Below are 20075 nucleotides of genomic sequence, written 5' to 3'. Positions count from 1 at the left end.
CCAACAGCTGCACATAGTCCCAAGCCCGAGGAGGAGAGGCTACTAGGAACTGGTCCACTTGAGCCTGAAGTTTGACAATCCGATTGTCTGGCAGGAACACTCTGCCCACTTGGGTGTCGAATCGAACTCCCAGGTACTCCAGGGACTGAGTCGGGCGCAGCTGGCTCTTCTCCCAGTTGATGATCCATCCCAGGGAGCTCAAAAGAGCAACTACCCGGTTCACAGCTTGCCGCACTCTGCATAAGAGGGGGCTCGGATCAACCAGTCGTCCAGATAAGGATGGACTTGTACCCCTTCCTTTCGTAGGAAGGCCGCGATGACCACCATTACTTTGGAAAAGGTCCGCGGAGCAGTAGCCAACCCGAAAGGGAGGGCTCTGAACTGGAAGTGTCGTCCCAGGACTGCAAAACGCAGAAAGCGTTGATGATGAGGCCAGATGGGAATATGCAGGTACGCTTCCTTGATGCCCAAGGATGCCAGGAACTCTCCTGCCTTCACTGCCGCTATAACAGAGCGGAGAGTCTCCATGCGAAAGTGCCGCACTTTCAAGGCCCGATTGACCCCTTTGAGGTCGAGGATAGGCCGGACAGAACCTCCTTTCTTTGGTACCACAAAGTAAATGGAGTAACGTCCCTTGCCAAGCTGACTTTCTGGCACCGGAACGACCGCGCCCAGGCGGATCAGATTGTCCAAGGTCTGCTGCACTGCCACAGCTTGACCGGAGACTTGCAGGGAGAGAGTACGAACCCGTCTTTTAAGGGTCGGCAGAACTCTAGCTTGTAGCCGTCTCTGATGACTTCCAGCACCCACGCGTCTGAAGTTATTGTGGTCCACTCGCCCAGAAACGAGGACAGCCGTCCTCCAATCTGCACTGGGGCGTGGACCAAGGCCCCGTCATTGGGTACGAGACCCTGGGGGAGGACCGGAGGGAGCACCTCCGGGACGGCGGTCTCTGCGAAAGGAATGCTGCTTGGGGGAGAAATTCCTCTTGAAGGAAGAAGGGGCAGAGGAGCCCGACTTGCCCGGGCGGTACCGACGGGCTTCCTGCAACCGTCCTCTGAAGGTACTGGGACGAGTACTAGCCCGAGCCCTGACCTCTGGTAATTTCTTGCCCTTAGACGTGCCGAGATCGGTCACGATTTTGTCCAGCTCGACCCCAAAGAGCAGCTTGCCTTTAAAAGGCAACCTAGCCAGGCGGGATTTAGAGGCGTGGTCAGCAGACCAATGTTTCAGCCAAAGTCACCGCCGCGCAGAGACTGTCTGAGCCATGCCTTTAGCTGAGGCTCAAGACATCATACAGCAAGTCTGCCAAATAGGCTAAGCCCGATTCCAGGGCCGGCCAATCAGCCCTCAAGGAATGATCCGAGGGGGAAGCCCGCTGCACCATAGTCAGGCACGCCCTGGCCACATAGGAACCGCAAACCGAGGCCTGCAAACTTAAAGCAGTCGCCTCAAAGGACGACCTTAAGGCCGCCTCCAATCTTCTGTCTTGGGCGTCCTTTAGGGCCGTGCCACCTTCCACCGGCAAAGCCGTTTTCTTAGTCACCGCAGTGATTAAAGAATCCACGGTAGGCCACAGATAGGCCTCACGTTCACTTTCAGGCAAAGGATAGAGGCGGGACATAGCCCTAGCCACTTTGAGGCTCGCTTCCGGGACATCCCATTGAGCCGAAATTAAGGAGTGCATGGCATCATGCACGTGGAAGGTTCTAGGCGGGCGCTTCGTCCCCAGCATAATGGCAGAGCCAACAGGGGCTGAGGGAGAGACGTCCTCCGGAGAGGAAATCTTCAAAGTGTCCATGGCCTGTAACAACAGGTTGGGCAAATCCTCTGGGCTAAAAAGCCGCGCTGCAGAGGGGTCATCCGCTCCATCCGAGCGGGGATCTATCTCCTCCAAGGAATCCGCAAAGGACCGTTGGGAGACCTCAGACACGCTGCCCTCATCTACATCGGAGGAGACAAAGTCCTCCAAGGCCTGGGAATCAACCCGAGGGCGTTACCTCTGGGAACCTCAACCTCTTTACCAGACGAGGGAGCAGGGGCAGCGTTTTGCATGAGGAAAGCCTGATGCAGCAGCAAAACAAACTCGGGGGAGAAACCCCCCAGACTGTGCACTTCCGCAGCCTGGGCAACAGCCCTAGATGCACCCTCAACCGGCGCTCGCAAGAGCGGGGGAGAGACATGCTGCGCATCCAAAATGGCGTCCGGCGCGACACTCCGCGAAGGAGCCGCGCGGGAAGAACGGCGCTTAACTTAGCCGCTTTTGCGCCGTCGCCCAAATTAAGGGCGTTCATGGCATTAATGTCTCCAACCTCAAGGGCGGCCCACGAAGAAGCCGTCCGAGCCGCGTGGCCGGCCAAGATGGCGGAGGCGAGGAGCGGGGGATGGGCGTTTATGGCGGGAAAAACCGCCACGCCGGAGGAAGGACCGGGACATTCATCGATCACTAAACTGTCACCCATCAAGGGCGAATCAGGCTGTAAAACCCCCGCATCCCCTCTAGAAGCGCTCCAGCGATCCGGGGAGCGACCCTTTGCGCCCTCGCCCTCCGACGCCATATGCCACGAGGAGAAGAATCGGGGAACCCCCTGCCCGCTATAAAAAGGTAAAATTACCTGCTTGCCGCTCCGAGCTGTAACGAACTGGTGTCCCAGTGAGTAGCTGCAATGAACGTTTAAATAAACGCCTTTTTTTTTAACGGAGCCAGCGGGAGGGGGGAGAAAAGGAGGGACCTGGCACCACCAGGTTTGCACTTGCTCAAAAGAGCCCTCAACCCCAGGCCTCAACAAAACCTAAGGATTAGGCTTGGAGGCCTAGCCAGAGCTGCTGCTGTGTGTGACCACCACCTGCTGAGATAGAGAACATACTGGGGAGTTTCCGGCAGCACATGACCACATATAGGGAGGCAAAGTTTGCTCTCTATCTCCACCTGCTGGTAGATGGACACAACCCACCAGTCTATGGATTGATCAGCTTGATGATATGGAATAGGACTTTTCCTCCTATCCCATGACCCTCCAATTTCCTCTGTAGCCTTTCATGAGGTACCTTGTCAAACGCCTTTTGAAAATCCAGATACACAATATCAACCGGCTCCCCTTTGTCCACATGTTTGTTTACTCCTTCAAAGAATTGAAGTAAATTGGTCAGGCCTATTAGGAACGTAAAAAGATCATCACACACATTCCTCAATCTCCACTATCCTAACTGTAAAGGGCTAAAATACAAATCCACATACACGACCAGTTTCTCGCACATCTGCACGCAGCTATGGAATGCTCTACCAAAGGCCATAAAAACAACGCAAGACCTAACCATCTTCCGAAGGCTATAAAAACAACGCAAGACCTAACCATCTTCCGAAGGCTACTGAAAACAGATCTTTTCAAGAAGGCATAACATCAACATCCATCTTAAATACTAAACAATACCATTATATACTATCTATACAAAACCAAACTTTTATCGCCTGTTTAACCTCTTTGCTTTTAATGATCAAGCACTACCACTTTAAACCTTATGTCGAATAGGGTCTCTCTACCGCCGATGACCTAATGTATGTTACAACCCAATTTATTACTCGAACCTTCTTGCAATACCACAATGTACGCACATGTATGCACCTTGTATGTACGCACGTGGTATATATATATACCATGATCTGTTCCATATATATTATGTTCCATGTATGTTACCATGAATGTATGCACATTAACGCAATACCATCTGTAATCATGTTAACCGGAAATGGCAACCGCCATTACGGCAAATGTAAGCCACATTGAGCCTGCAAATTGGTGGGAAAATGTGGGATACAAATGCTACAAATAAATAAATAAAAGAGTTCTCACAGCAATTTGCATACTGCGCTGCTACCTGGTGGAATAAGGTACTCTTAAATATTAGATCTGAAACTAGTTATGTATGTCTCCGTAAAGTGCTAAAAACCTGGCTGTTATACAATTTTGGAAAAGTCCACTAGATGTAAATTTGATAAACATTTTTCTTGAAGCTTAGCCTGTTATGTGGTCAAGGATTATGCCCTACTTCTTAGCTGCAAGCCACTTTGATCTAAAAGTGTTTGGTATAAGTGGCCTATAAATGATATCTTTAATGTAATGTAATTCTCCGGTGCTTGCGAAAATTTAAATTAAAGAAGCTGTATGCCCATTGCATAATCTCAAGGGTCACAAACAGGAAGACATACCCCGCCTTGCAGTACAGGACCTATACTTCAGGTCTCAAAGTCAATTCCCAGGTCACATCTTTTTTTTTTTCTTTTTATTTTATTCATATTTATAATATATCACAAAACAATGTGAAGAAGCAATCGGCATAAATTTTACTGAAAAATACAATAGTTTAAGGAAAAAAAAAAATTTCTCGGCCTTTCCGACCACTAATAAAGAAATTAATGCCAAGATTTCAAGAATCAAATAATAAAATAGAAACATATAACATACATTAGCTTCCTCTGTTTTCAAACCCCAGCTTACGATAGGGAAGAGGCACAACATTCACATCCACCCTCGCATCAAGAAATTCTTTAAGCTGTTTTGGTTCCATAAACTGAAATTGTTTAGCCTCAAGCATTACATTGCAAATACAAGGAAAACGCAACACAAAATTTGCCCCCAATGCCACAACTCTGGGTCATAGTTCTAAAAAAGCCCGACGGCGCACCTGTGTAGGCTTTGAGAGGTCAGGAAAAATTTGGACTTTTGAGCCAAAAAACAGTCTAAGTGTCTTAGGGAAAGTCTTAATACAGCATTTCGATCTGGCTCCAAGACAAAAGTGACCAGCATAGTTGACCTTTGAGTTATAATTTCCAATGAAGTTTCCAGGAAAGAAGTAAGATTCATTCCCTCTCCCATCACAGAGGGATTCTTCTCAGTCTCCTTAAAATTCCAGATATAATAAGCTCGTATGATGGGAGGTAATGTATCCTTGTCCATTCCTAGTACTTCAATCATATATCTCTTAACCATTTCTAATGGGGAAATTAATGGTGATTTGGGGAAATTAAGAAACCTAAGGTTGAGCCTTCTGACCTGGTTCTCCAGGTACTCTAAACGTTTGTGTAGGAAATTATTGTCCTTAACCAAAGCCGTTTCCAAAGTCCCCATTTCATGAATCTTAGTACTCACCTTTTCCATTTTTAAGGAGTGCTGTGCAGTCACTTGCGCTTGAATCAGAGCAGCCTCAGAAAGAGTCTTAATATCAGAAGTATTTTCTTTCAAATTACTTTGCATAGTGGATTGAATGTTGTAAATCATATCCCACAGTGACTCAAGTGTCACTATAGCAGGTCTAACCACGCCAGTTACACGTAAGGAAGAGAGAGACTGAGTCTCATTGCGAGCAAGTTTGGAAACAATATCTTGCGGTAATACCTTCAATGATAATTGAATTTGTTGTTCTCGACCCTGGGATCCAGTCTCCGCCGCTGCAGTCCTCCCCTCGAACAGGTCTGGTCTTACCACTTCGGTATCCGTCTCTGTTCGGGCTGCCTCAAGCAGTTCACTTCCTGGCTGCGGCGGTGCTATGCGTTCCATGGGGCTCAGGGAAGCCCCATTACCACTCTCTATCGACGTCAACGCGTCGACAGTGGCAGATGGGGTCGATGTACCCAGAGGACTCGGCTGCTGTTTGGAAAATTGCAATGTCGTCTGCCTCAATGATGAAACGGCTTCGGGAGCCGAGGGGTACTCCTTAACCTTTCCCCTCCGCTTCCCCATTATCAACGACGAAGCGAAGGCACCAAAAAAAAGGTAAAAGACTAGAGCAACTTCCAGAAGCAAACTCAAGAGCTTCTGTTCAAAGCGCCATCTTGGAATGAGCTCCCAGGTCACATCTTTATAACTGTGCTATAAGCACATATTGGCTAGGAACACTCTGATGCCTATCACCAAAAGAAGTATTCAAAAGTGAGCTCTGCAAACAACCTAGCAAACTATATACAGTATTAACCAAAGAAATGGTATAAAGGCAGGTTGCTTAATATGACGCCAGAAAAGATATCATCTTATTTGACAAGGTTATACCCACAGCAGCTTTAAGAAAAAAAAATTACACTTCATAAAATATTAGCAATCCTAACACGAACACAAATTGTTCACAATTCATGTATATCAATGGCTCCAAATACTATACAGGTATATGATATGAAAGAACATTAGTGCTACCAGAGAAGTCACTATCAATATAAACAAGCTTATTTTTGCTGTTTCTAGCTTTCCTGAAATATAACAGTTTTAAATATTCTTTTTTACTAAAAGAAATTTCATGTACAATATATTCTTCCTAAGATCTACACACACTTAAAAATTATGACAAAACAATCATCTTGGAAATTCTGTAATTAAATCTGGAAACGGTAGGGAATTAAGAATTAATCTAGATAAGCAAATGAGCCCAATTATTAAACTGTGAAAATAGTTTCAGGCTATTAGGAAGTAATGTAAGTGCTGAATGAAAATCTACTTATTAATGTACAGCAATAACTCATACAGGCGCATGTTGGACTTAATCCTAGAAGAAAAAAGAAGGGGTTCACACCTTCCATAAATCCAACAAGGAAAACAAATGCAGAGTGGAAGAAAATCCAATCCAAGAAACCAGTCAGAACTCATGGAATGAGAACTCCAAATAGACTTTATTAGGACCCTACACGGTCCGTGTTTCGGCTATAAAGCCTTCACCAGGGATGGATATGCTGATGTTCTATTGAGCATATGATACTACTGGAGCATTGAAAATAACACAAAGTCAAAATCAGAGATAAAGATAGTAGTAACTGGCGATCACTGCAAACTAATACAACTGAGCTATATGGTGGTGCCCAACTACAAGCATTTAAGGTTATACTTCACACCTACAGGAATATTCTCTCTGCAATTCCATGCTACCTTTCTTCTTATCATTTTCAACAAATCTTCATTTGTCAGTCAGGGTTCTCCTATCTGTGCCCTTATTCTCAACTGCTAGTTGTACAGCAGATGACATGGTAGACAAGCCTGGAATCGCCTTCCTGAGTTGGTGAATCTTGTTTAAATCTCTGGAACGTTTTTTGCTGAGAATGTGAAAGCAGTTAAAGCTGGGTTTAAAAATGGCTTACATAAGTTCTTGAAAAAAAATAAAAAAGTCAGCAATCCATTTTAGCCAGAAAGACTTGGAATATCCACTGCATATTCCTGGGTGTAAGTAATAAGGAATGCATTTATTCTTTGGGATCTTGCTGGGTACTTGTGACCTAAATTGGCCACTGTTGAAAATAGGATACTGAGCTTGATGGACTTTGGTCTGATCCAGTATGGCAAACCTCACAAGTGTGCTTGGATCGTAAGCACACTTGTGATGTTTGCCATACACAATTAAAATAAAACAAATACCCCTCTGAAGGGACACCACCTTCTAGTGGTGGAGGGACTTCTGTGTTTCAATGACTTAGAGGGCTATCTTGAAGGGTTACCCATATTAGACAGGCCTCTGAGGAGAAACCAGACTAACAGTGTCCCAAACTGGGGAGAGTGGAGAGATGGTGACCTGAAGCTCGTATGCTCAACAGCCCAGCTGTCCTCTGAAGTTCTGCTTTGATTACCTGAATTTCCTCTTTGCAATTGCAGTTACCTTAACTGAGAGGAAGGGGACAATCAGGGATCAGCCGCTGATGGCCAGCGTTTTGTCCCCTGTGCAGCCAGTGTGGGATCGCTGCGGGATGAACAGTCCACAGATGACTGGGTTGGCGAGTCCTTTGATTAGCACCGGCGAAGGAGCGTCGACGCTCTTGCACCTGGAAACAACTTTATCGCTCCCAAATCATTTAACCACCATGTCCAAAGGAGTGGAAGAGTGAGTTATGAGTGTATGCTGAAACGGAGGACGTTTACAGCAGAACCCGAATCGGCGGTACCACTCCTAAACCCATAAGAGGAATCAGCTTGGAGTTTTTGGCTCTCATGGAAGTTACATTGAATATCATCTGGAAAGTGCTTCGGGACTTAACGGTGGTAGTAAATAACTTCGTTCCAGATATAATCTTACTAGTGAGTTACATAGATAACCGAATCCTTTGAGAATGAAAATCAATATAACAAATGAAGCTTTACAGGAGTCAGAAGCGGTTAAGATTTTGAAAATGATAAAAGACCAGAAATTGAGAATAAAATTATTATTATTACAGATGATTAATATTGAGATTATTGTTCTTTCCCAGAGTTCCGGGTATGACTCCTAAAGATTTCCTCAGAAATTTTATGAAGTTTTTTTTCCCTCTTTAAATTATTCCTCTTAGTAATATAAATTATTACTTAGTAATATTAATTCAAAAGGAGTGAAGCCTGTGAAAACTGGGATTGCCTTAATCAGTGGGATTTGAATTGAGACTTAAGTGTTTGCACTGTTAAACAATTTCTGGATTTAGAAGAGAAAGAATGGAATCAGATGTATTATTTCTATTAACATTGGACAATAAGTACGTTTTCAATTAAATGAATGGACTATACACAGTTTTGGCTTTGAAGGAGCAAACCAGACGATCAATATGGAATAATGATTTAAGACCAATAATAACTGGGGATTATCAGGTTAATACCACGTTTTTTTCTTTGTTTAGTGTTGTTTAATTGATCTCCTTGTCTTGTTTCACTCTTCCTATTTAGTGGTCTAAGGAGGAATATAGAATTACCTGATTGAAATAATTCTTGTGTATTACTTTCTCTGTATTTCTGGCAAGTTATTTTATCACTTGTAAATTTAAATTGCTATTAAAAAAACAACAACAACAAAATAATACAGTATTCCAGCTGATCAGCAAAGATCAATTCCATGCGTGTTCAAACTACTACATAATCTCAGGTAACCTGGCAATCTGTTTCAAATTTGTGGTTCTGCTATTGAAAAAGCTGATTTCCATGACAAACTTCTTGACATCACATTATTTCTGAACAAAAAAAACAGCACCACGGGCCTTTAAAAATGGAACACAGTTCTTTAATGAATGAGCCTTGACAAAAAGACCCGACACGGGCCGTGTTTCGGTGACTAGCACCTGCGTCAGGGGTCACAGTGATGACGTGGAAAACTTGGGGAATAACTCGAATATATTCCTCTACAATATATTATTCCTTACCCCACGTCTCATGATACAGAAAGTGAAAGTGCCTTGGTGCTTTGTAGCTTTTACTACATGAGACGTGGGGTAAGGAATAATATATTGTAGAGGAATATATTCGAGTTATTCCCCAAGTTTTCCACGTCATCACTGTGACCCCTGACGCAGGTGCTAGTCACCGAAACACGGCCCGTGTCGGGTCTTTTTGTCAAGGCTCATTCATTAAAGAACTGTGTTCCATTTTTAAAGGCCCGTGGTGCTGTTTTTTTTGTTTGGACTTTAGTTTGTACTTTGTTCCCTCTCTTTTGTTACATCCAAATCACATTATTTCTGAAAATGTCTTCAGGTATTTATTGGTTTTGCAGGTGTGATAATAAGTGCCAAGAATAATAGAAAAAAAAACGAAGCCCCATACACCAGACCTACTGTTAACAGAAGTTTACCTTTTATAAGGCAAGGGACACTTTTCTACTGTTTTCTAGTGTTAAAAGGCTGAAAAACACTGCTGGACATAAAAAGTAATACTTTTAGTTTTTAAATGCCATGCATGGAATATTTTGTAGGAAGAGGCCATTATGTGATGTCAAGTATACAAGGGAACACCAATGCATCTAGCAACCAATGAGTAGATCTTTTGTTAAAGACCATTTAATCCTTCATTTACAAATGGAAGCATTAGAAAATCAAAGTAAGAGTAAGAAATTAAGATTGCTAAATTTCCCCAAGACCAAGTTTTTGTCTCCTCGAGAACACATATTCAAAAGAATCTAAAAATTTTGACACCAGAAGAAATTGGAGTTATTACCTACCATATGAGAGGGAGAAAAAGTCCTGAGGAAGGTGGACTAGATTCAATATTATCCATGGACAGTTTAGATATCTCAGAGTTCTTGGAAACGTCCATATATGACATTCCTATGAGAGCTACGTCAGTACTGGTTTTCAATGTTGGAGGATATTTTAAATTGAAGGATGTTTTCTTTTGTGAGCAATATTTCCAATGTGTCCAAAGGCACTCAAGTGCAGAAGGAAAAGTTATGTCTTGCCTGATAACTTTCTTTCCTTTAGTCCTATCAGACCTGTCCAGACCTACCAGCTGATTGAGAAAGAGAATGACAATAGTTCCAGTGATCTGCCCCTTAAGGGTATTCTGCCATATAGAATGTTCAGTATTTCGAATAGCCAAGCATTTTGCTCAAAGTTTGCCTGGTGGCCAATACTGAAATTCTGAAACCAAATATCTCAATCCAGTCAGAACTGTACCAGATACTGCAGCATATACTCTGTCATGTAGATATTTCACTGACTCAGTAGACATGCAACATACAATAAGTGATCTCAAAGATATAGCTTGAAACTAAATGAAAATCAACCAGCGAGGGATTCTGGATTGGTCCGGTCTGATGGGACCAAAGGAAAGAAAGTTATCAGGTAAGATATAACCTTTCTTTCCATAGCATCATAAGAACATAATAGCTATACTGGGTCAGACCAATGGTCCATCTAGCCCAGTATCCTGCTTCCAACAGTGGCCAATCCAGGTCACAAGTACCTGGCAGAAACCCAATTAGTAGCAACATTCCATGCTACCAATCCCAGGGCAAGCAGTGGCTTCCCACATGTCAATTTCAATAACAGACTATGGACTTTTCCTCCAGTAACTCATCCAAACCTTTACTAAATCCAGAAACGCTAACTGCTATTAACACATCCTCCAGCATAGAGTTCCAGAGTTTAACTATTCTTTGAGTGAAAAAATATTTCCTCCTGTTTTAAAAGTATTTCCATGTAATTTCATCGAGTGTCCCCTGGTCTTTGTACTTTTTCAAAGAGTGAAAAATTGATTAACGTCTACCCATTCTATACCACTCAGGATTTTATAGATCTCAATCATAGCCCCCACCCCACCCCTGGCCGTCTCTTTTCCAAGCTGAAGAGCCCTAATCGCTTTAGCCTTTCCTCATATGGGAGGAGTTCCATCCTTTATCATTTTGATTGCTCTTTGATCCTTTTCTAATTCTGTTATAATCCTATTAGACCGGTCCAGACCAATGAGACGCAACAAAGCAATGTCCCCAATATAGGGCAGGACAAAAAGATTTAAACATTCAAGAGAGAGAAACTGGAACAGCCTTACAGATCCTTCCCAGCAAAACACAGTAGAAAGAACCAAGACCAAATCAAAAGAACTCTGAAAAGACAAAGTATATAGAAGAGAAGGAAGCAAGTTGCATGATAAGTAGAACAGAAAATAGCACTGATAGAGAAAATGGAAGACATGCAGAAAGGCAGGAAACAAACCCAATTGGTGGTTTTTCTTGAAGGGTCTTTGAAAGCAACAGCCTAAGACCAAAGCACATCTATGAAGGGAATATTGTAACTACAATAGAAGTCCTGGAGGAGGAGAGTTGCTACCTGGGATTCTGTGCTTGGGATCGGAAAGGCTTGAGAGGAAACGACAGGGGAATACTGAGCTCAGAGGGGAGAATGGTGTTGAAGCCCCATCCCTGTGCTTGAGGTCAGCAGCCTGCAAGGATGCATCTGCTTTCCCCTGGAGGGAAGTAAAGAGAGCTGCTACCTGGGATCCTTGCTTCAGATCGGCAAGGCAACAGGGGAATACTGAGCATAGAGAGGAGAGTAGCGTTTGAGCCCCGCCCCTGTGCGTGAGGTCAGTAGCCTGCTGAGGATAACATCTATTTTCCTTGAAAGGGTAGAGAGGAGAGCTATATATTTTCTCTTTATTTCCTTAAGTTTTGGAGCCATAATCTGAAGCTTTGGGACTTGTTTTTTTGCTGTCACAAGGAAAAAGAAAACAAATGTTAAGCCTGTTTTTTTACCATCATCTCTTCTGTTATAGGACCCATGAAAAGCATGGGTCCTATAGTCTTCAGAATCTGGTGAGTAATTTGGCTTTAGTCAGCTCTCTGCCCTCTATAACCTCTTCATCATGGGCTACTTTAAGTCCTGACTTGAGAGTGCCTCCATCTTTTCCTGGTACTCCTCTTTGACCAGGCTTTAAGATGACTCAGTGAATATGGTTCAATCTGAGACTGTCTCTCTACATTTTAAAAAATTTTTGTTACATTTGTACCCCGCGCTTTCCCACTTGTGGCAGGCTCAATGCGGCTTAGCAATGGAGGGTTAAGTGACTTGCCCAGAGTCACAAGGAGCTGCCTGTGCCTGAAGTGGGAATCAAACTCAGTTCCTCAGTTCCCCAGGACCAAAGTCCACCACCTTAACCACTAGGCCACTCCTCCACATTTGACTTCTTCACCTGAGATATTTATACAGAAGCCTTTACCAAATCCCATTGGATTGCTAACTGATTTGGATATACAGTCATCTGTGTCTGGAGAACTTTCTAATGATTTTCCTTGAAATATATTTGGACTTTACTTGCTAGAAATAATTTGCTACTGCAGGGATTTTGTACGTGATTCTGTGAAATTTGCTCAGGAAACTATTGTAAAATTGAATGAACATGAATCTGATTTGACTAAAATGGGTGGTATTCTTAATAGATTAGAAACACAGGTAACTGCAATTTAGAATGTAGGTATTGCTTGTGTTAAGAAGAGTATGAGTATTCACAGGCATATAGAAAATTCATTTAAACCTAGAAACCTGCGTATTCTTAATTTTCCTAAAACTCATCTTATTTCTCCTCAGATTTTGTTACAGAATTATTTTCATGATATATTGCAGATTACTAATGTGGATAATATTTTAATTTCCAAATTATATTATTTAACCCCTTTGGGGGTGAACAGCCTAGGTCTTCTCTTGTAGATAAAGATCCTATTATTACTAATTTAACTTATTTCCGGAATCATCTCAGGATAATATTTTTACTAGAGCAACCTTGGTAGTCACTTTCTTAAATGAGGCTGATAAGACAATGGGTCTTAAAGCTTATTTTCCTAAAAAGGATGTTCTGTATTGCGGTTATAAGATGATGATTTTTCCAGATGTATTAAGATTGACTCAACAGTGAAGGAAGCAGTTCCTACAGTTAAAGTCTTGGGTTCTGGCTGTGGATGCTTCCTTTTTTCTGCGTTTCCCATGTAGATGCTGTATTTCTTATCAGGCTAACAATTATTTTTTCCTGGAACCTGCTCAATTAGAGGGTTTTTTTGCTAGATAAACAAGTGCTTGATCACTGATTGTAGTACTGATTATATTATGATAGTTGGTATATATCTTTATTAGTTTTGTACTGGGACCTTTGGGACAGGCAACACTGCTCCATGATGTGGTATGTTTTGATTTATATATTTACTGTTTGGAAGATTTTTGAATATCTTATTTCTTAATTGCTTTTTTTCTATAATAAATAAATAAAAGACGCCCTCAAGGAGTTGAATATTCAGAGAAGGGAATAAAAGATAGATATCAGGAGCTGAAAAACCACTGTACTTCCCTGTCTACATCTGTGATAGCCAGGAAAAACCAGAAGCAAATTGAATCACCCTTTGCTGAGAATAAAGAAGGCAGAACAATGGTTGACTGATCTGGTGCCAAAGAATTCCCTATTCAGCCATGAAAATCCAAATGTCATCAAGAAGACAGCATAAGAGCCCTGAGACATGCCATGAAATATGAGACACAAACAGGACAACCAATGGAAGCTTATTAGGCTCAGAATAAAACCATAATATCAGAAACTTCCTGAAGTTGTGTAACAGCGGTGGCTAATGCCAGTGCTATCGAGTTAGCAGCACAAAACAGAATGTAGAATTGCACAACATAGGTGGTTTATATCACCTGAGCTATATGGGTAACCGGAGAAACTGTACTAAATAGTTGTGCAGAGCAGACGAGGCACATAGTAGGCTACCAAAACTAGAGAAGACAGTCTACTGACAGCCAAGCACCATAAGCAAATGATCAAGAGATGTTATGTATGTAGCCACAGTAGCTAGAGATAAAGATGTGGCTGTCAAAACTGGAGACATTCATGCCACCACCGTAGCAGGAGTTACAGAAGCAAGTGTGAGCTGTATCCATACAGGCAGCTGCAAGAGGTAATGTCATTCAGGCAGCCATGGTATCTGGTGTCATAGAGGAGCTGTGGCAGCTAGTTAATACTGGCAGGTGCAATGCCAAGTACAACACTGTTGGCTGCGGTGGCTAATGTTATACAGACACTGCAGTGGCTGGTGTGATACTAGTGGATGTGGTGACTGGTGACAGAGACTGCTGCAGTAGCTAGAACCATACAGGCAGCAGAGCAGTAGATGTAGCTGTGCAAACTGGCATCATACATGTGGCCACTGCATCTGAGGCCACATTGCTGCATACTGAATGTAATATGATAGCTATGGCGAGTGAGTAGATGCTACATCTGATACCCTACTTACAGGTAGTGCAGCCAAGGTCATTCAGTCAGCTGCTGCCTAGGAAGCCACACAATGTGCATCTAATGTCCCGCAGATAGCTTATATATCTGATGCCCAATATGCAACTGTGCCATATAGCCTCCATAACCGAGCCATACAGACAACTGCTGGAACTGTGTTATATAGGCAACCAGTGCATATACAGGGTGACAGAGTAGCCGAGCTACACAGCTGGCTACTAGAACAGCTCTATGCAGCTTACTTGGAATGCTAGTCTATGGAGGCAAATGTTGAAGGTAAAAATGAAATGCAGCTGATTGTTCAACTGTATAAGACGGATGGTTGTTACATCTATGAAATACTGATATGGTGCAACCCAGCTGGTTGCTACAGGGAGGGAAAAAAGGCAGCTGTTGCAACTCCAGAAACAGCCCAGTTGTTGCAGCTAAGCAAAACAGGTGACTGTTGCAGCTACACAACAGAGATGGTAGTAGCAGGAGCCACACAGGTACAAGTTGCAGGAGAGCTAGACTGGCAGTCACACCGGATAGCAGTACAGGTGGTTGCTGTTACAGGGAAAAAACCTCAAGGGGCGCTGCAACTGTGCAATATAGGTGGCCGCTATTACCATACAAAGTAAGTGGCCAGCACCACTGTGCAACTAAGGGAGTGCAAAAGAGCCAAGACCTGTCTGTGACCTGTCGGCTCTCTTGCTTCAATGAAGTTCAAATGAGCCAATTGCCTAGGTATGGATGGACCTGAATGACCTGCCTTCTGAGGTAGGCTGCAACTACTACAGTGACCTTGGAAAAGGTATGTGGTGCCTTCGCTAAGCACCCAACATTGAAAAATGACATCTCAGAATCGCAAAGAGAAGGAAACACTGATGAGGGGGCCAAATGGGAATATGCAGATAGGCCTCCTTTAGATCCAGAGGCGTGAGAAACTCTCTCGGCTAGACCGCTGCCAGCATGGATCATAATCCTGCTTATTTTCGAAAGAGAAAAACACCTATAGTGCGACCTAAATCGGGAAATAGACGTTTATCTCGCAAAGGCACCCAAATCGGTATAATCGAAAGCCGATTTTGGGCGTTTCCAACTGCACTCCGTCGCGGAAACGAATAAAGTTGATGGGGGCGTGTCGGAGGCGGAACTGGGGCGTGGTTATCAGCCGAGGAGAGATGGGCGTCTTTAGCTGATAATCGAAAAAAAAAAAAGGCGTTTTGACCGCGATTTGGGTCACTTTTTTTGGACCCTTTTTTTTCCACGAACAAGTCCCAAAAAAGTGCTCCAACTGCCCAGATGACCACTGGAGGGAATCGGGGATGACCTCCCTGGACTCCCCCAGTGGTCACTAACCCCCTTCCCACCAAAAAACCCCCACTTTACAAACTTTTTTTCCAGCCTCTATGCCAGCCTCAAATGCCGTACCCACCTCCATGACAGCAGAATGTGTTCGATCCTGTCACAGCCTTTCCCTGGGTCAGATGTGGCTCTCGGGTGCAGTACAGGATCACATCAGCATTGCATTTTGGTGTGTGTAGGGGTATTGGGCTCTGTGATTTCATTAGCTTGTGTTACAGTCTCACGATGGTGGTAGTTGGTAGGCTCTTCTCCCATGGTGCTTTTCCCCCTGCCTACTGGGTCAGAGTGTGCCCTGTTGTGTTTCCTGTTGTAGTGGCCATTTTTGTAAGCCGGTTTTAGTTCCCTTTCCTGTTAGCCACGTTACAGAACTTAGTTCTTCCCTTGAATATGGCTGAAAGAGGGCATTGTACAGCATTCTGCCAGCTCTGACCTACTGCTCATCTCAGTGCCAGGGAGACTCATTGCCAGTGGGGCACAACCTCTGATCTGCAGTTAACTGTGAGTAAACGTGGTTATTCCAATAAAGGACTTTTCGGAGAGATTAGTCTTCAGGTGTCAACTGGTGTGCCAATGTTATACAGCAGCAACAAGTCCTAGAGGCCTGCGTGTATGCAGGTCCCTGGAGCACTTTTAGTGGGTACCGCAGTGCACTTCAGCCAGGTGGCCCCAGGCCCATCCCTCCCCCCACCTGTAACACTTGTACTGGTAAATGGGAGGCCTCCAAAACCCACTGTACCCACATGTAGGTGCCCCCTTCACCCCTAAGAGCTATGGTAGTGTACATTTGTGGGTAGTGGGTTTTGAGGGAGGGGCGTTGGGAGCTATGTGTGTGGGAGCTTTTTCTGAAGTCCACCACACTGACCTAGGGTTGCCAGTTGGTGTCCTGACATATCAGGGGGGCCAGTGTACTATCAATCCTGGCTCCTCCTACGACCAAATGGCTTGGATTAGGACGTTTTTGAGCTGGGCGTTTTTAGTTTCCATTATCGCTAAAAAAAAAAACGCCCAGCTCAAAAACGTCCATTTTTTCGAAAATACGGTTCGGCCCGCCCCTTTACGGACCCGTTCTCGGAGATAAATGCCCATGGAGATAGGCATTTCTATTCGATTATGCCCCTCAATGTCTCCATTTGAAAGTGGCGGATCCGTACGAATCGATTTTGAAGTCCAAAACTGGCCAGTAAAACCCGCCTTTCTTGGGCACCACAAAATAAATGGAACAGTGCCCCTGACAGAGTCTGTGCCGCGGAATTGGCACCACTGCCCCCAGGTCTTGCAAGGAGAGGAGCATGGTCTGAACCACCTCCCACTTTACCATAGCACTGCATGGGGATTCAGAGAAAAAAAAAATCATCGATGGGAGAGCAAAACGTAACTTATAACCTTCTCTGATAATCTCTTAAGACCCACTGGTCCAAAGTAATTAGACTGGCACCCCATCAATGTGCTGGTCTGGGGATAATTCCTGCCCTAGCTGCCATTGTAGGTCTCTCATCAGAATAAAAGGACTGGCACTGTTGAAATCTAGACTTAGAAAGGAATGCGAGGAGACAGACCTCCCTGGGTGATACTGGCGGGCATCCTTCAGGTGTTAACACGACTGGGATGTATGGAAGGCTGCCCTCTTTATGTCTTCCAGCAACTGCTGCATCCTAGAATCACCCAAGTCCTTTAGCAGCTTTTCCAAATCCTCTCCAAAAAGGAGAGTATCCCAGGCACTGCACAGTCACTGCCAACGCCATCTGTTTGGCTAAGGCCCTAACCATATTGTACTAGGAGTCTGCCAAATATGCAAGTGCCGTCTCAATGTTGGGGCGAAATTGAGCAACAAAGGCAAATTGATCTTTGCCAAAACGTCAGCCACCTGTTGTACCTAGCTGAAGCAAGCCCTAGCAGCATATGAACTGCAAAAGCCACTTGCAATGAGAGAGGCAAAACCTAAAAGGATTACTTCAACAAAGACTCCAGTTTCTGATCCTGAACATCCTTTAGCGCAATGCCACCTTCAACCAGAAGTGTGGTTTTCTTCGTAACCGCAGCCACCAATGCATCTACCTTGGGAAACTTAAGTTTGTTCTATTATACCTGAACCAGGGGATACAACCTGGACATCACTCTGGAGACCCGAAGGCTACCCTCTGGCATTAATCACTATGCCGAGATGAGTTCCTGTATCGCCACATGGACCAGAAAGGCATTAGGTGGCCTTCTAGTGCTGGCCATCTTAGGATTTTCTGCCATGGGACAGGCTCCTCTGTACTGGAATTTTTGAGAGCCTGTAAGGCTTTGCAGATTAAAGCGGGGAACTCCTCTCTGTGAAAAATGTGAACTGCCTTGGGATCATCAGTCTCGTCTGCTAACAATTCATCCTCCTCAAGATCCTCAGGAAAATGTCCCAAAAGCGAGGCCACCACAGACCTTGCCACAGATTGCAGAGGGAATGGGGAAACAACTCTCCTCTGTGAAATCCGCCAACTGCCTCTTTTTAGCCTTTGCATCCTCTGATGGAGTTTGTACGAATTGACCAGCTCCTGCCATGTCCATCAGTAAAGAAAGTTTGGCAGGCGCTGAAACAGGGTAAGCCTGCTTTAAAAGGTAGGCTTGGGGCAAAAGAAGCACAAACTAGGGTGTGAACAATTCCAAAACTGCCCCCCCCCCCCATTCAGCATCCAAAACCGCAATCGATGGCATTCCTAAAGGGAGGGAACCTGAAATCAGAAACATCGATGTTCAACTCGGACATCGCAGGAGCAGAAACCAGCATGTTTAAAATGGCCACAGCTGCACAAATTGACAGACTTACGTCAGAGCGGGAACGTTGAGGGGCGCATGCAGGAGAACCGGAAATGTAGAAAGAACATGGCCAACAAACCCTGCACAACGTCCCGACGCTGTGCATCGCTTTCCACAGAGGGAGCAGCGATGCACCCCTTCACTCACCCCAGATGAAAGGAAGCGTCTGTACCAGCTACCAGCGAATTCAAACAAGGGAGGCAGGTTTGCTGTCCCCACAGAGGCAGGCAGTACAGCCACAATGCTCTTCCTTCCAAGTAGTTTTTTTCTTTACACAAAGAAAGGAAAACACAAACAACTCCCCCCCCCCAAAAAAAAAAAAAAACCAGACAGCTATATGGGCCTTTTTCTTTTAAACTGAGAGGAAGGAACATAAAGAAGAGAGCAAATGGTTGGCTGGGACTCATGGTAGGGGGTGGACCTGGAACCACCAGGTGTACCACACCCCTCACAAAACAAAAAGCCAGCACCACACAGCCAGGCACCCCAGAACTGTAGCACAGGCCAACAATGAAACCCGGAGCTTGTGGAGCATTGTCCACCACCTGCTGGAGACAGAGATATATTGAAGGTATACAGCAGCGTTCAGTACTCTATCAGATAATCACAACCCACAAGTATCTGGATTCATCTGCTGCTGATGCAAAGGGCGGGCAGTTACAACTCCTCTTCATAAAAACTTAAGAAAGGAGGCTGGAACTACAAGCTACTTTGTCTCAACTCAGTGATAAGTAAAGAAATGGAATGGTTACGAAAACAAAGGACAGTCTGGGTTCTGGTGTCCAGAGGACTGGAAGATCTAAGCGGTAGATCATAACACACGTCTGACAGGGTAATCAGAGAGTTGGTTCAGAGGACAGCAGTAGTGGTTTGTGGAGGAGTAGCCTAATGGTTAGTTAGCACAGCAGCCTGAGAACCTGGGGAACTGGGATTGATTCTCACTGCAGCTCCTTGTGACTCTGGGCAAGTCACTTAACCCTCCATTGTCCCAGGTACAAAATAAGTAGCTGTATATAATACGTAAACCGCTTTGATTGTAACCACAAAAAGGCTGTATGTCAAGTCTTATCCCCTTAGATTACTGTGCCTGATTTCCCCAAGGGAAGTGTTAGCTCTGAAGAGTTAATCCAATAAAAAAGGCATTACTTTTTTTTTTGGGGGGGGGGGGGGCAGGGGGAGGTTACTTTTATACCTATGCATTCAAGTTAAGAAAAACACTATTTTAAGCAAAAAGAGTTCACTCTGACAAAAAAGGGGCATTATCTGTGATATTCCATAAGAAGCAGTCCTTATTCTAGGACTTCTCAGTATTTTTCTTATATATTTCTCAAAAGGGCTAAGAAAAAGGTTTGCTTTTTTTGTGTATGATATCAAAATATGCAACAGAGTAGATACCTTGGAAAAGTGTGAGTAACACAAGGAGGAATCGAGCAAAGCTTGCAAAATGGTTTACAGAGTTTGGCA

The 20075-nt window shown here is 44.2% G+C and overlaps 1 protein-coding gene across 1 annotated transcript in view; it reads right to left on the bottom strand.

Moving 5' to 3' along the window:
- CDC73 (cell division cycle 73) overlaps positions 1-20075 on the bottom strand; it is a 476174-nt gene that overhangs the window by 17396 nt on the left and 438703 nt on the right. The window lies entirely within an intron of this gene.

The sequence above is a fragment of the Microcaecilia unicolor genome, chromosome 6, assembly GCF_901765095.1.
Source record: "Microcaecilia unicolor chromosome 6, aMicUni1.1, whole genome shotgun sequence".
Lineage (NCBI taxonomy): Eukaryota > Metazoa > Chordata > Amphibia > Gymnophiona > Siphonopidae > Microcaecilia > Microcaecilia unicolor.
This window is presented reverse-complemented; position numbering and strand designations above follow the sequence as displayed.